Source organism: Pinus tabuliformis, chromosome 6, assembly GCF_031772625.1.
Source record: "Pinus tabuliformis cultivar Carrire ecotype Pingquan chromosome 6, CPIR1, whole genome shotgun sequence".
Taxonomy (NCBI): domain Eukaryota; kingdom Viridiplantae; phylum Streptophyta; class Pinopsida; order Pinales; family Pinaceae; genus Pinus; species Pinus tabuliformis.
The window spans coordinates 1,187,991,905-1,188,006,432 of record NC_142292.1 but is presented as its reverse complement, the minus strand read 5'-3'; positions in this window follow the sequence as shown (position 1 = coordinate 1,188,006,432).

Below are 14,528 nucleotides of genomic sequence, written 5' to 3'. Positions count from 1 at the left end.
CATTGGAGATATCATATACACATGGATCATACATATCAATCTAAACGTGTAACTAAAGCAACCCCTTCCTACACCTAGTGTCCTATATGGCCAAGGCAAGGTGTCATCAAATCAATGATACATCCTTGAATTACATATAGATCCATATATCTCATTTGCAAAGTGATCAATGTAACAAGAATCACAGGCATTGAGATGACAATCAAAATTTAAAAATATCCTCTAAAAACCCATATACTATATAGAAAGTGGGGTAACAAGTCCTATGAGACCAACCTGCAAACTATGATGGGAAATCCTCAAAAGTCTCTCTAAAGAAATATGCCCCAGTGAAGGCGTCAAGAAGAGGTATGAGGCCTAATTAATTTGATATTTGAAGAAGTTTGAATCATGGGTTTTCAATGTTGGTCCTAAGTAGGCAAGGAAACATACATGGAGGTGACCCACTTGGAAGAGTTCAAAAGGGGAAGGAAACATAAGGACTTATATAAAGATCTAATTTTACTAGAACACTCCCTTATCCTTGTTGGAGACCTAAATTGTTCCTCCTTTGTCTGAGAAATCTGGGGTGAGAATGCTTTACTTGATCCTTTTGCACAAGTGATCTCTAGGATTATCTATGAGTCTCAACTTATCGACATATGTTTGTCTCCTCTTTGATTGACTTGGAAAAATCGAAGACCAAGGACTAAGGGAGTGGCAAAGTGTATTGATATATTCCTAGTAGTTGATCCTTTGATATCAAAAGTGGGAAAACATTGATCCTGGATCTTCCAGGAAGTCATTTCTGATCATTATCCTATTTTATTGCAGTTGGATTTTAATAAATCCTCTTCAAAGTATCCCTTCAAATTTAACAGAACTTGGCTCAATGAGCAGTCCTTTGTATCCCTTGTGTATGAATGTTGGAATAATTATATGGTGGATCCTTCCTTATCTGTTATGGATTCATGGACCAATAAAATGAAAAATTTAAAATTCCATGTGAAAGCCTGGTCTCGAAATCTTATCCATGAGCAACACCAAGGTTTGGAATATATTGAATCTAAACTATACTTATGTCAAAATGATTTTATTCATACAGGGTTCCCAGATCTTATGAAAAAAAGGGATGTACTTCTTAGCTAAAAGGAAAGCAATTCTACTCAGATCGGAGGAGGAACTTTGGAGACTCAAAAGTAGGGAAATCTGGATAAAGGAGGGTGACCATAATACACTATGTTTCCATAAGTTTTCCTCCTACGGGAAGAATAAGAACGCCATATGGGGCATTGTGGATGCTAAGGGCAATTCCTATGCCTCTCAATAGGATCTGGAAAAATTAGCAAGGACTCACTTTTATGATATTTTTATGGATCTTGGTGATTTTCTAATCCATAATCAACTTCAATTCATTCAACATCTTCCTAGGTTCTTTTGTTTTACGATGATATCCTTATTCTGAGTGATGGATCCAAAGATGGGTGGAAAATATTTAGAAGCATTTTCTTAGTCTATAGTAACCTCGGGCATGTTGATCAGTCAACATAAGCTTGCTTTATTTTATGATAATGTCCCTATGCAGGCTATCCAGAATATTGAATCAATGCTACCATATAAGATGACTCCATGGGATCATGGTTTTCTACACTTGGAATTTTTTTCTCAAGGAAAACTACTCACTTTTTGTTTTTCAATGATATCCTTATTTAGGGTGATGGCTCCAAATATGAGTGGAAAATATTTAGAAGCATTTTCTTAGTCTATTGTTCATCCTTAGGCATGTTGATTAGTCAACATAAGCCCACCTTCTTTTATAATAATTTCCCTAAGTAGACTATCTAGAATGTTGAATTAATGCTACCATATAAGATGACTCCCTGGGACCATTGTCTTCTATACTTGGACTTTTTTCTCAAGCCAAAATACTATCATGTGGAGGATTGGAATTGGTTAATAAAGAAGATTGAAGGCAAAGTTAACAACTGGTGCTATAGATGGCTTTCAATTGGTGGCATAATGACTTGATTAAATCATCTTTGGAAAAGCATCCCCATGTATTGGTTTTCTCTTGCAAAGATTACAAAGTCTACCATTCTCAAGATTCAACAATGTATGAGTAATTTCTTATGGAATGGCAAAAGTAGTTGAACATATCATCATTTGGTCAAGTGGGAAATTATTTCCCAACCAAAACACTTGGGTCACTGGGGATTCAAGAATCTCCAGTGGTTCAGTCTTGCATTGGCCATGAAAAGTGCATGTTGAGAAGTCACAAGGGATGGTATTTGCAGCAACATAATTTTGGACAAATACTTGCACAACCAACCTGTTCAGGATTGGATTTGGTCCTTCAGACCACCAAAAGACACTACAGGATTGAACATTTGGAGGGGAATGATGACCACTATACCTTGTATCAATAAATGGATGATGTGGAAAGTAGGTAATGGGAAGCAGGTCAAACTGGGGTCATTTCATATTACAGGGGGGTCTTATTTCTTCCATTTATCTTATGATCTCATCAATCATCTCAACTCTCAAAGTTTTTTTAGATTATGCCATGCTCTTATGTCTTCCTCATGACAACCTCTTGCTAGTAGGTGGAAAATTGCTGCAGATTTGGGTCTTCAGGGTGCTCTTGTTGAGGAATGGGATTTATTAAAAAAAAATATTCTTCTCAGTGGTATTACTCAAAATGAGGAGGATGATTCTATTTTTTGTGCTTGGAATTCCTCATCTGGAAAAATTAATGCTCGTCATTACTACAATGCCATATCTCATCGCTCTCCTTTGTAAACGGTAAAATGGTGGCACCAAAAAATATGGGATTGACCTATATCACCGAAATTGAAGTGTTTTATTTGGTTGGCATTACAAAATCAAATTCAAACTTGGGACCTTTTGCTGCAAAAAGGATTTTCAGGCCAAATGTTTGTGTCCTTTTCTCAAAGGACTCTGAAATAGTTAATCATTTATTTTTTATGTGTGAATTTTCCAAGAATCTTTGGTTAGAAGCCCTTGGGTTATTAAACATCCTGGATAATGGCCCATTGACGCCTCTTGATCAATGCCTTATTTGGTGGGAGAAAAACATGGACATTTATAAAGCTTTACGCATCTTCATTTCATGGGATATATGGAAAGTAATAAATAAATTCATCTTTGAGGGAAGACCTATAGAAATAAATGCCGTCTTGGCCTAGATCGTGAGTTTCTTCTCATATTATGTCAAGCCTTAGAAGGAGCGATGAAGTCGATCCTTTCGCTTCCCTCCCAATCCACTACCTGCAAATGTCGACTTCTTTGATGGAGCATGTCAATCCAGGATTTGTGGAGGCAGTGTCATTTTTTTCCTTCCTAGCAATGTGTCTTACCATATTTGTTTGAATTCTAGTGTTGGGTCAAACATCAAAGTAGAGGTGTTTTTTGCATGGAACCTTTTATATTTTGCAGCTTCACTGAATATTACCTCTCTTCATGTCTACGGGGACTCCAAGTGTGTGCTGGAATGGTTGTTGAGGAAGGGTCATCTGAGGGTCCTTTCCCTAAAGTACTAAATGGATAATCTTTTCTTCCTAAAATGTATCTTTAAAAATATTTTCTTCCAACATATTTTGAGGGAGTGGAACCAATAGTGGGGCTATCTGTCCAAAAAAACCCTACAGTTGGAAGCTTCTACAATGGTGCATTAAGTTCATATAGATTAATCCCTAAGGCGGAACTAGGGCCTTAGATGAATTAAAGGAGTGATTTATAGCTAAGGTCTAGACTCGATAAACATTGAACAATGAATTTTGACTAAGCTAAAGGAGACTAAGAAAATGGTTGGAGAAAGATCTTGGGAGTATGATGAAAAATTACAAAACTTGATCAACAAACTTTCCTATATTGTCCATGAAACTTAACACAAAGAATGATTCATTCAAATAATGTTGTTCTTTAATAATGTATTATTAATGTAATATATATATATATATATATATATATATATATATATATATATATGTATATATATATATGTATATATATATATATATATATATGTATATATATATATATATATATATACATATATATATATATATATATACATATATATATACATATATATATATATATATATATATATATATATATATTATTTTTTTTAATTTTTATTTTATTTTATTTTTATCTTTTAGGTTTTTTCTCTAAGCCAACCATTCTCTTCCTTATTTTCTCACCCCCACTCTCCATCTTGGATTAATATATTTTCTTTCCTTCCTTCTTCTCCTTGACTTTTTTGTCCTAATGATGAATCTGGTTAATAGATAAAGGATTTAATAAACTAATAAAACACTAAAAACATGAGAGGCTAGAGCCAGAGACATGGCGGAAAAGGCCTGAAGCCTGAATGTATTATCACACACACACATTCTACACAAACTAATGAGAATGATACAATATTAATACATCAAGAGTATGCCTCAAGATAGTGCGTCCATCTTGGACACTCAATCACTTTGGTTTAGTAAATATCTCAACCACACACTAATCTAGGAGCCTAACTAGTTGGAGAGAATATCTCAACCAACTAGACCGAAACAAACTCCCAAGTTGAGGAACAATCACATTCTAGAATAGATAGGTAGGAATAAATCCAACTTGCATAATTTTAACTATTTTGAATATCTATATATATATTATTTATTTTCAATGTGAGAGTGAGGCTAACATACTAAGAAACATGAATTGGCTGCAAGTCTGATACATTCCTAAAAGTTTCTTGACAACTCCATCAAATGCCAAGCTGAAATGGAAAAGGATCCATCTGCCCTTTGCTTGGTCCATTGAGCATCAAAGTGAACAAAAGAATGTCCACAAATGCACTCAATCAACATCCAATCGCTTGTCCACTGACAAAATTTTGATGTCGCCCACTGGCATATTTGTTGAAGTTGAGATTCCCAATCACTTTCCCACTAGAAAAGTTAGACGATGCCCACTAGCTGCTTTGATGCCAAGCTGAAATGGAAAAGGATCCATCTGTCCTTTGCTTGGTCCACTGAGCATCAAAGTGAACAAAAGAATATCCAAAAATGTTATCAATCAACATCAACCGCTTGTCCACTCACAAAATTTTGATGCCGCCCACTGGTATATTTGTTGAAGTTGAGATTCCCAATCACTTTCCCACTAGAAAATTTTGACGATGTCCACTGGCTGCTTTGATGATGCCCACTAGCTGATTTGTTGATGTTGTCGAAACTTTTAGTATGGAAACCATCTTCAATTCCATGATCATTTCCCCCCTTTATCAGCTGAAAGGAGAGACAATCATTTGCATTTGATTTTTGAACTCCCCCCTTAAGGTTTAGGAGAGTTTCTCTTTCAAGAGACTTTATTTTTACCTATGCCTTGAGTAGATTGTAGGACTTATGCAATTTCTTCATTTCTAGATTCCATCTCCAAGGGTTTATCGAGCCATAATTAACTGTCACTTTAGTCTGCATTCGACATTTCTCAGATAGATGATTTTTCTTGCCGCAATGGTGACAAGGACGAAGGTCTTAACATTTACTCTCCATATGACCATTTCTCTTACAACGGTTACACTAAGCAAGATTATGGGCATTTTCGAGAAAACTTGCTCTTGCAAACTGAACTGGTTTTGAGAAATCTAGAACATACAAATTGTTTTCTTTGTTGTATCCCAGACCAAGTCTATCTTTGTTGAAAGAAATTTCTTCCCAAGGTCTGATCACCTTCTTGGAAAGATCATTTTCTTGTTGTTCTTCACACTTGCTACTGCTACTCATATTTTGTGCTTGATTCATTAAATCATCTGTGTCACACTAAGCATCAATCATCTTTATTAACAAATCATTTGTATCACATGTTGCATCAAACTTTTCAATTAGATCTTTAGTACTACTAGTTGCATCGTTTAGTAGCACAACTTCCTAGATGAGATCATCTGTGTTACAACTTACATCAACATGTTGGATTATATCATTTGTGTCACAAATTTCATCAATATGGTGTCACAACTTTCATCAACATGTTGAATGAGGTCATCTGTGTCACAACTTGCATTTGTTGATGGGATGAGGTCTTCTGTGTCACAAACTGCATCTATATTTTCTATACATCGTGCATGAAGTAGATCTTGTTTTTCACTTAATTTAATCTGGAACGCATTAATGAGTTGTTCTTTCATATATAGATCAATTTGAATATCTTTTATTGCTTCTAATGTGCTAATCATCTGATTGATTAAGTTTTTAATTTTGCTTTAACTTTCACGTAAGCACTTCAATTGTGTTGTGTAATTCATGATTTCACTTTTGCAATTCTTTGATTTGTAGTTATGCACTTTGAAGACGTTTTCTTACTTTACCCATTTTGGTCTTTAACACACTCGCTTGATTATCTCGCTTGCTTGATTTTTGCTTCAATAGGGTCAAGGCATTGGATACTACCGAAACTGCACCCAAAAAGTTTTTACAATGATTTAATGACTTGAATTACTCACTTGACATGGTTAAAATGACAATGATTGAATCACTTTGACTTAATTAACCTTTATCAATTTGAGTTTTGATTCCAAACCATAAAATTTAAACCTTAAATGTCAATTCAACCAAGAATGCACCCAATCTTCATACAACCAATTATTCTACCCTCAATAGATTCTTGACTTGACTTTGGATCAAAATATTACCAAAAACTTTTATATTCTTAACCATTTCATAACTTTTGACTTTTCCCACAATATTGACATTACATAATTTCACCCCTTTCAATACTATCGACCTCTCAAAATTTTGGAAATTCTTAGATAGAATACACATCACTTACTAAGATATCCAATATCTTTTATCACTCCTCTCTCGATGACCATACAAAATCTCATTACATGACTATAAACCTTTTTTTCATTAATTCGAATTAATAAAGATCCTTTCCATTGTAAAACTTGACTTTTCATATATATATATCAGCCTTCTTCTTGCAATTTGTCAAATTTCAGAGGTGCTGAGTGAGCTTCACGGTGAAAGGGTTTCAACGTACCTCATTCCACACAGTCTACGCTAGTTTCTCTTCATGCTCCATGTTGGTTGCTTCTCAACGCAGCTTGTTCAACATATGAAAGTAGGAGGTATTGCAATAATATTGGTTGTGCTCTTTGCAAATGAGTGTAGCCAAAAATTATCAAGCCTTCATCTGAATTGCCAAATTCACCAGAGCAACCTGAAGACGTCGTATGCATCTCATAATTTGATCAATGGCATCTCGACACCATGCAAAGTCAATCAACGAAAGTTGCTACCATGTCTGCGCGCTATAGGCAAATCGGCCCCAATTCTATCCAAACTCAATGCATGGTCAGGTGCAATCTCCTAATCTGCAAAATATTGTTCTGGAACTTCCACATCAACCACATGAAACTCACGCAGGGCCCTGCTTTCTTCTTCTCGTAGAAAAATAAGCAATACAATAAACGAAGAATAGAGGAAGCATAAACGAAGTTTCCCTGCAAATAATTTGTCAACTCCTAGTACTATCTGAGGAGATGAGGATATGGCCTCTGTAGATTCAAACACACACCACGCAGCAGCTCTTCGGAAGGAAGCGACAGAGGATGATTTTAGGCAAATTTTCGAGAAAATGGGAGAGACCCTCAAACTGGGAAGAATAAGGGCTATGCTTTCGTTGCACAATAGTTTCGACACACTACGCACTTTTTTTTCACGCAAAACAACTACGGAGAAGCCTACGTAATGGCCTTATCATATATTTCATCGTTATTTAATCTCTAGCAAGAATGATCTTTCATTAATCCACCATTTAGTCAATTAAACGTCAAGATCGCATGGTACAAAAGCTGATCGCAGACATTAGAAAATAGTTGTAAAACACTCGCAAATTGCCATTTATATGTGTTTCCATTCAAAAAGAAAAAAGACAACAGGCAAGCAGTCTCACTACAAGTCAGAAGCGAACATACTCTTCATGTGCTCAACAACGCAGGAAGTAACCACGCACTTTGTTCAATTTCAGATCCGCTTGGGAACATTAATAAACAGCTAGTTCATCATTCCGTTCAAGAAGAGCTTGAACCAAGGATCGCTTCCTATAATCGATGACCACATCTGCCTTGAGGCTTTTCACTAACTCGAGCTTCCCAATGTTAGCAGTGGAAACGATTCTGGAAGCTCCATAGACATACCTCGCCAGTTGAATGGCCAGGGTGTCCACATCACCCACAATGAACACGCTCTGCCCCTTTTTAAAATTGTTTGTATCCAAGCCCTGCTACGCTGTCTGAAGCCAACATATATTAGGGCCATCAATAATGAGGTTCATTAAACAACTATTATGATGTATTGAGATATTAGGTTTACACGAGAACTTTCCACTTGTGGTTCATTTATGCAACTCTATTAGATGTATAAAGTGGCCACTCCTCTTATTAAACTAAAAATTGTATTGGAGGAACCCATGCCTGAAGGAGAAAAGGATCATGGTGATATGGTTTGATGATTACACATTCACTAAACATCAACCAAAGTATACATTTTCCCTTTACCATATAAGATGGAACAATTGATAGAACATACAAATGTATACTACATAAATCTACTCCAAATTCCGGAGACTTGACGGTTTTTTTTTATGCTGCTAGCATACAATGGATTTATAATCTTCCCACTCCCACTTAGAAATTAATATGAGAGTGGTTGGAAGCACATAGAGAAACCAATGACCCCTAAAACACTAGTGAAGTGATGGGATAACACAAAATCATTTGAGGAATTTAGCAAAAGGTGGTACTCCGCTTAGAGTTTCAAGTTCTTAGTTAGTTAGATTCCATGGTCCTAATGAGTATATCATATAGAGAGGAAGACATAACCCATTTCTAATTGTTCTCTAGGGCTTTATTAAAACAAAACCATCTTCAATGAGGTGGAGATCATCTCCAACAAATTGGTCCATGCAATAGATGCAATAGATAAGTTCAAGAATCCTTTCCTTGGTTAATGTTTAAAATTATTTATGGCCTCATAACCATTGGATTGTTAAGTATGTTCTTTTAACCCAATCCCTAATATGTCCTTTGGGTTGTATCTAGAACATATCTTGCAAGCATTGTATTTTACCAAAAATATTTAGAATATGAAGCATATTCGCTACTATCCTAGGATTTGTAATGAATTTATTGTCCCACTCTATAACCTATGTTTGAGAAGGAGTGCCAAATAGCCACATACATCCATAGGGAAGAGTTGATTTAACACCATCGTACCACCCCATGTGGTTCCAATGCATGAGCATAATGAAGAGGTAATGGAGGTCGTAGGTGGAGGTAGAGTGACATACGAGCCATTATTCCTCCCTTTGTTCATGAGATGACATCATACTCCTAATGAAATTTATGATTGATACAATCACACTTTTACTCCAATTTTCACATTTTGAGGAGGGGGAGTTATGAAGTGTCTTTTTTCCTAGTCTTCATTTGACTATTGCAATCTCTTAATTGATACAAGTGTATAAAGTGTTTTGTCTAGTCTTAGAGTTTATAGGCAATCATTTTAAGGGAGGTAAAATAGGACGAAAAGGAGAATCATTAACTTGGAAAGTGGAAGCAAGAAGGAAATTCCAAGCAAGAAAATCATAGTAGGGTAATACACAAAGCTATGGAAGCTGCTACTCCATACAAAAGGAATATCTCACCATTAATCAAGTGGGACATTAAAGAAATTGAAAACAAAATTCAATAACATAAATAAGGGATGCATGACTTCTATATTGATGATGAGACTTTAGCATGAGTTATAGATGGAGGAAGTATCCAAATACATGACACAATTTGAAGTTATTTTATAACATAAATAACTATTTACAAATTTATTTCACTCGTTTAAATTAAAAAATGGCCGAGGGGTGTGGTCCCTTCACCTACCATGATTTTCCATGGACAAAAAATAATTAATTGCAAAATATATATGTAAAAATTCATTATTATTTATTTTTTTAGATAAACATCACAACATAATTTGAATGTTATTTTATAATTTCAAGTTAAATATAGACTATGACCAATAATTATATTCATTTTTTAATCACTAAATATTTCAATAAATTTATTATTGTATTAATATAATAATAAAAAATATTATTTTCTACTTTGGAAAAACATAATACTTGAAATTAAGCAAAATTTGTAAGATCAATTTAAACCATAAATCATACAAAACTAATATACATTTTTCTTTTAAATTTTAATATGCTTATATTGCTATTAATATTATAATAATATTATTCATAAATTTGATTTATCTTAAAATTACAAGGTTACATTTTTATTTATTTTTATTTCATATGTATAATATATATGTATAGATATTAACTTATGATTAATTTGAAATTGTAATATTAAATAAAATTAGATGAAAATATAATTTAAAAATAAATATATGATCTAAAGTTGAGTGGATGACGAGGGTTTGGGCGCAGGGGCGTAAGCCTGAACCATGGCCGGCTAGGCCGAGGGCCTAGAACCCTGCAGGTTTAGGATCAGAGTATGCTGACGGTGGCAGCCCAGTACGAAGAAGGACAGCGCGGGGTGAAGTGAGGCAAGTGGCAGACAAAGGCCTTGACAGAGACAGCTGGGGGAAAAAAGAAAGGTAGTTTTGGAATGAGGGTTTTACTGCGCAAGAGAATGTTTGGGTAGAAAAGGGTTAATGCACTGGCACCTTCTCCTGAATACCCGAGTCTCTACATCGATTTCGTTGGAGGTTTCAAGGTTTGAGCGGTTTCCTTGCGAGTTGCCTTCAGAAAGCTTTAACCATGGTTAACCCAAGAGAAGTTGTCGACCTGGATCCAGCTCCGAAGGATATCTTATCGGTCTGGGGGAAGGATTTAACTGCCCAGAACTTAGAATGGTATTTTGGGTCAACTGGCAGTCAAGGAAACAATTCTCTTTCACCGGGAGGGTTAGGGAACAACAGGTCTTCAAAAGTTTTACTGGAAGGAAACCTGGATCTGGGCGGTTTAAACAGTCAAGGCATTAAGGGCTTTCAGGAGGTGCGCTTTCAGGAGGAGAGCGATCATCAAGCAAGGATATCCCTCCCTCTCCAAGTAGGTAAAGGGAAGCCTTTCTCGCCGGGTTCATTTCTATCAGGAGGTCTAGAAGACATAGTAAATTATGGGTCGTCTCTAGGGTTTAGGAACGAAGGTGAAATTGAAAGGGCGCTGGCAGTCACCAGGGCTATTCTTGCCAAAGGCCTGGTAAGCCCTAGCAGGAATGCAGGGTGGAATGATGCCGAATCAGGTGGGCCTTTGGATACTAGAAAGAGTCACCATGGATCTGGAAATGGAAAGCAGGTAGTGGATTTTAATTTTACAGGAGGGCTAGACAAAGATCCAGGCAGAAAAATAACATCAGACTCCACCGTCTTGAGGAACCCCATATCGGATAAGAATGAGCAGGAACAACAAGAGGAAGTGAACAAAAATGAGGCGAGCGTTCAAATAAGGGAGGAGGGTTTTGAGAAAAGGAAGACAGGGGAGAAAAGAAAAAAACATAAGCCTATAAAGAAGAAAGATCTCGAAGCAAATTTAGTGTTGGGAATGGATGTGCAGATAGAAGAGGTTTTGGAAGTGGCCGAATGTACCCTGGTAGGAAGAGCGAGGGGCAAGAAATACTCAACCCATTACATCAAATCCTGGGGAGAGCAGCAATGGTAGTCGGACCTAATCAATAGCTTCAAGGTCTTGATCTTAGCTAAAGGTTGGTTCATGGTGAGGTTCGAGAATAAGGAAGCGGCGGACTGGGTTGTAGGGAGGAATTGGGCCTTTGGAAACATCCCTGTGTTATTTAAAAGATGGAGTCCGATGTTTGATGCGATGCACGAAAAGACCGATGTGTTTCCGGTTTGGGTTCAGGCACTGGGACTGCCCTCCTTCCTCTGGGTGGAATCGGTGTTTAAGTCCATAGGAAATATGCTGGGCACTTACTTGGAAACGGATATGTCTTATATCCAAACCTAGAACAAAGCTATGGCGCAGATTTTGGTTAGTTTAAACCCTCGAGGAGGCCTAGCTGAGAAAATAAATATTCAGTATAAAGAATACGTCTTCGAGCAGCCACTGGACTATGAACATCTTCCCTTCAGATGTCATAGATGCCACGTCTATGGACATTTGGCTAGGGATTGCCGGTTGGGGAGGCGCCGAAGAAGGTATCAGAAGACGACTGAGTAGGTGGAGAAGGTAGCAGAACAGAATCAGTCTATTCAGAATTTAGAGACAGAAGGGATTCAGGACGAGGAGGCTATGGAGGTGGATAAAGCTCAGGAGGGGAAGTCAATGGAACAGGGCATTCAAGTCACTCCAGGCAGAGAGGAAGCGGCTGATGTCATGCGTGGAATTGGACGTTTGATCCAGGAGTCCATCAAAGAACCTACAACCATCACTAATACAAACTCCAGTAAGGACTTAAAGGGTATGCGACTAGACTCAAGTAATCCATATTTGTCTATTTCCGAAATAAAAGATGCTTGCTTGTTTTCTGGTACACATAGCAAAAATTGCATCCCCGATGAACAAACTCTTGTTGATAATTATGTTGAAAACATTACGGCAGCCATCCCTTCGTTAGACCTGAACCGTGAAGACGCTCCAAATGAGGAGGTAAAAATTGATCCCTCTCCTCCTGTTTGTCACTATAACCTCTGATCTCTTGATAAAAAACCTGAGACATTAGAAATGGTTGGCAGAATAGGTCTGACTCCTCCTCAGAGCCTGAAGAGGAAAGTGAGGGGAAGAAAGTCCAATTTATCAAAAGCACAGGTAAAAGCGAAGTATGATGTAGCTGATGGCAAACAAATGTCAATCCCTGGGGCGCTTAGAGCAGTGCATCCCCATGAGAATGTTATAAAATGATTATTACTTCTTGGAATTGCAGGGGTTTAGCCAGTAAGCCAAAAAAACTGGCTATTAAGGAGATGATTATGAATTCTAATACTGATATCCTTCTGCTACAAGAGACTCTAGGGAAGAGTGTAGAAGTAGAAACAGCTTTAAATTCTCTCCTCTCGGGCTGGCACTTTACAGCAGTGGACTCTGTTGGACATTCGGGAGGATTGGCTATTGGCTACAGGGATGGGAGAATGAAGATCGTAAACCAATGGGGTATGAATCATGCGATGGGAATGGAGATTCAATCACCAGAATTTGGCTTCCACTTAGTGATTTTAAACATCTATGGGCCATGCCAGGGGAGGGTGAATTTATGGAATGACCTCCTGTCGAAATCGATTGTGAAATGCCAAAATTTGGTTATGGGTGGAGATTTAAACTTTTCCATTGGAAGCGCTGAGGCTTGGGGACCTTCGGCCAGGGAGGACCCTCTATCAGATTTTTTCCTGAATTCAATCAACTCCCATAATCTGATAGATGTAAACTTAATAAAATTAAAACCGACCTGGAGGAATCGAAGAGTTGGAGAAGCAAGAATCGCTAAAAGATTGGATCGATTTCTTCTAAGCGAAGATCTGACCTCCAGAATCCCAATGTTTAGGCAGTGGGTAGGCGAGGGAGGAATTTCGGATCATTTTCCAATCTATCTAGAGCTTTCCAAACCTCCTCGAAAGCCGGCAGCTCCCTTCAAGTTTAACGCTCCTTGGCTGCAAGAGGATTCCTTCAATAATTTGTTTAGAGAGACTTGGAGACACCCAGGCAGAAGCTCATCAGAGGAAAGAGGGTTCTTGTTTATGGAAAACTTAAAAAGATTAAAGAAAGCAACTATTGAATGGGCAAAGTCCAGAAAGAAAAAACAGAACGAGGAATTACTCCAAATGAATGAAGAGCTCCAAAGGTTGGAAAGTACTGAGTCGGATGGCTATGCATCCCAGGAATCTAAGGAGAAAATTCTCTTGCTTGAAAAACACAAAAATCAAATTCTTTTGGCTAGAGAGGAGGAATGGAGGTTAAAGAGCAGAGCGATATGGTTAAAAGCCGGGGATGAAAACACGAGATTTTTCCATAATTATGCAAAAGGGAGGAAAAAATCGAACACCATATGGAAGTTAAAGAATGAGGAGGGCAGGGAGGAAAATACCTTTGAGTCTCTCTCGAACCTGGGGAGAAGTCATTTTCAGAACCTATACGCTGAACAAGGTGAGATTACTATAGCAGAAGTAATCAGGACTGCTCAAAGCTTCCCTCGGTATGTGGAGGAGGAAGAAGCAGAGAATTTAATGTGTGAAGTCACAAAGGAGGAAGTTGAAAGTGTTATTAAATCAATGGCAAGAGACAAGAGCCCAGGTCCGGACGGGTGGACCATAGAACTATTTCAACACTTCTTCGACCAGATAGGAGCAGAATTAACAGAAGTGGTTGAAGAGTCTAGGAGGAAAGGAGAGGTCTACCACCCGTTCAATGCAACCTTCATAGCGCTCATTCCTAAGACGGAAGTCCCTGAATCCTTTGAAGATTTCAGACCTATTTCCCTGTGTAACAGTATTTACAAAATCATTGCAAAAGTGATAGCTGTC